Source organism: Octodon degus, unplaced genomic scaffold (assembly GCF_000260255.1).
Source record: "Octodon degus isolate 3935 unplaced genomic scaffold, OctDeg1.0 scaffold00002, whole genome shotgun sequence".
NCBI lineage: Eukaryota > Metazoa > Chordata > Mammalia > Rodentia > Octodontidae > Octodon > Octodon degus.
This window is the reverse complement of record NW_004524578.1, coordinates 10,602,547-10,606,098: the sequence shown is the minus strand read 5'-3', so window position 1 is coordinate 10,606,098 and position 3,552 is coordinate 10,602,547.

Genomic DNA, 3,552 nt, shown 5'->3' with positions numbered 1-3,552 from the left:
TGGGCTGGGACTGGTCCCGCCGGCGCAGGGTAGCAGGAAGCTCTCCACACACTCACCGGACCTGGGCTAGGACTGGGTCTGGGGGTTCCCGGAAGTCGGCCCCCTAAAACTTAAATATAAAATTAGAATGACAATGAGTATATACCTAGGCAAAAAACAAAATCTGTAAAGCCTTGCTTCAGAATATTTATCGGAGTAACATTCAGGGTGGGCAAAATGTCTAAATAATCTAAATGTCCATCTATTGTTGAATGTATATACTGAATGTCATATGGTTGTATGATAAGTTATAGATATTATTTAACTGTAAAATGAGTGAGTTATACAATGTGCTACAAAATAGATAACACTCAAAATCATTACCCCAAGTAAAAGTATCCAGTCACAGAAAACATTATTTATTTATTTATTTATTTATTTTTGTGGTACCAAGGATTGAACTCACAACCCTGTGCTTATGCTGTTGAGCTCGCTCCCTGGCCTAAAAAAAACATTATTTTATGATTTCATTTGTATGAAATTTGAGAATAGGTGAGATTATAGAGACATCACATAGATGAATGGTTGGCATATACTTGAAGAACTGGGTTCAAAGCACATGCGCTAATATTGAAAGGATATTTGGTTTCCTTTTGAAATGATAAAAAAGAATTATAGAATTGTTTGAAATGGTGGAAGCACAAATCAGAACATGCAATAAGCCATTGAAGTTTACATTTTCTGCGAGTGAACTGGATGCTGTGTGATTTATACCTCAATAGAGTTATTAAAAATAAAATATTAAAAATTAGGTTTAAGGAATGAAGTAACATTGTTGTGGCAGAGAAGAAATTTTCTAACTTTCAACAAAGCCAGAATCAACATAGCAAAACATATTTTTTAGATCTAGATGGACAAAACTTATTCTCCTTTTTTGGGGATAGAAGGGTCTACAGGGTGTTCAGGGTCTCATTACTAGATCAGACTTGTAGTGATCCACCCATTTACAATCTCCCAAGCGCTGGGATTGCAGGTGCGTGCCACCCTGCCCAGTCTCAATTGTTGTCTCAGCATGCCCCAGGGGTGGGGCTGGCACGGCAGGCCCAGGGATTGAACCCCCGGCCCCTGTGCCTGCTTGCATGTGCTTTAATCCACTGAGCTATTTGTCTAGCCCTAGATGGACAAAACTTAATAAGAACTAATTTGGAAAAGAAAGTACTTATAAAAAGCAAAATTAAGGGCTGGGGACATAGCTCAGTAGAATAAGTGCTTGCCTGGCAAGTGCAGGGTCTTGAGTTCAATCCCCAGTACCACACACACATACACACAAAAGAAAACTAAAAGATAAATGATGATCTACAAAAGTCTTTACTATTTACATTCACAACAAAGGATTAACACTATCAAAATTATATTTAAGGGCAAATATTAAAAGTGAGAAAAGGGTATTCTTAATAAAAATATTAAAGAAAGAACTCCATTGGTCAAAGAAAATATATTACAAGATAGTCAAAATCACTGCTAACAAAAAACCATAATGATATGCTTGGCCTACACAATGACAAACAGTGAAAAATATACTATGTTTGTGACAGAATGGCGAACCAAAATTTGCCAGATTATTACCCAAAGAAAAAACATAAATAAACTCTGTATCTGTGCTTGTCTCCATTTACTTTTTTAAAAAGTCACTAATTTTGGAAGTCTCATATCTGTCTATGTAATACATTGTTTTCTGACTAGTTCTGCTGTAAAATGACACCTCTGAGTGAGGCCACCAATCAGGTTAAAAACTGTTCTTCCATGAATGTCACCACCCACTGTCTTCCCAGGGAAAGTAGCATTTCACTATCTTCCCCTGCTCTTTAAAGGGAAAGATGAAATATTTGTAATTAAGATCACCAATAGCTATTCCTGGGCAAAAGCACTAAAAAGACAGGTGTCGTAAGACCAATAACCTGTCACTAACTTTTCTTCGGATTTACAGAACCTGTAGTCTCCAGGAGTCCACAGATACCCACAGTCTGTGGGTTAGGCTACACCAAGACAGAGACAGTGGTTCTGCCTGCAATTCCAGGTCCTCAAGAGACTGGAGAGGAGGATGTGGGTAACTTGCAAAGATTCTGTCTCAAAATGAAACTTAAATGGTTTGGAGATACATCAGAATGTAGTGGCCCTGAATACAACCCCCAGGACCAGAAAAAAAGTGAAAGGAAAAAAAAGTGAAAACTAAAGAAAAACAACCCCAAATTTGTAACTACCCAAGAATTTGGTGCTACCTTGGTGCCTGCTACAACTCTCTGTGCAGGCATTGCTTCCACTATCTCTCACCAACATGGCATCTGGCAAAGGCCAATAGCATCTTAAGTGTGCCAGTTTTCCAAATCCTTTTACTTGCCCCGGTAATTTAACCCCAAGTCTCTGGCCACCTCAAGTGGTAAATAACTAGCACATTCCATGGTTACAAGACTAGGAATGTGGTATCACTATATCACTGCACATTGATAATGTGTCACATGTATTAGTTTGGTATATGGCAAAGATGGTATTACAAATAGGTGAAGAGGGATTAGGGTTTCCATCACATTCATGGAAATATGAATGTACACAATCTCAATGAAGAGCAAATTGGCAAGGTCAAATGAGCGTCAAGATGCATACAACCTGTGACTCAACAATATCTATGAGAGAGAAATTCTAGTAATATGAATAGTGCATTTTTACTTTATAAAGCATGGGTTCAGATAGCAATTATCTGCCCATGAGTAAATAAATATATTTTTGAGCTACAACTTATTTTATGGGGGACTATTTCAATCAGTATGGTTTGAATCTTAAATGTACCCCCAAAGCTCATGTATTGAAAACTTGGCTTCCAATGCAATAGTGTTCAGAAGTGGAAACTTAGGTAAGGTAATTAGATTTGAGGACTTGCACTGTATCAGTGGATTGATCCATCAATGCATTCATGATTAAAGGGTTTATTTGGAGGAGATAGAAACTGAAGGGTGGCACTCACTTGAAGGGAGGTGGTCATGGAGGTGATCCTTGGAGACCACCTATAACTTATAGAGAATAACTTGCTTCTCAAGTATAATTATTTTGTGTCTGTCATAGTAGGTAACTATTGACTGAGAAGAACTATTTCTGCTTGGTGAGAATGAACTAGGAGAGGCATTGCTGGAATAGGGATGAATAGAAATTCAGCTTTTGTATAAACCACCCCATGGCTCCATTCTATTGCCAGGGTATAAGGAAGACACTGATTAAGAATACTCTTCTGCAGAAATTGATGTTAACTGCTATGATCACTGAAAAGAAGCCTCCCTGAGAGCAAAATACGCATGGCAAATTCTGGCTGTCAGCAAGTACCACCTTATTTTAAATGGGGGAGGGTTGTTGAAGATTTAAATAAACTAAGAATTTGGGGGATGAAATCATCCTGGATTATTTTGGCTGGCCCTGAATATGATAAGTGATTTGTGTGTGTGTGTGTGTGTGTGTGTGTGTGTGTGTGTATTTGTATAGTAGGGAGTGGGATGTAACCTATGGCCTTTGCACTGAGCTACAGAA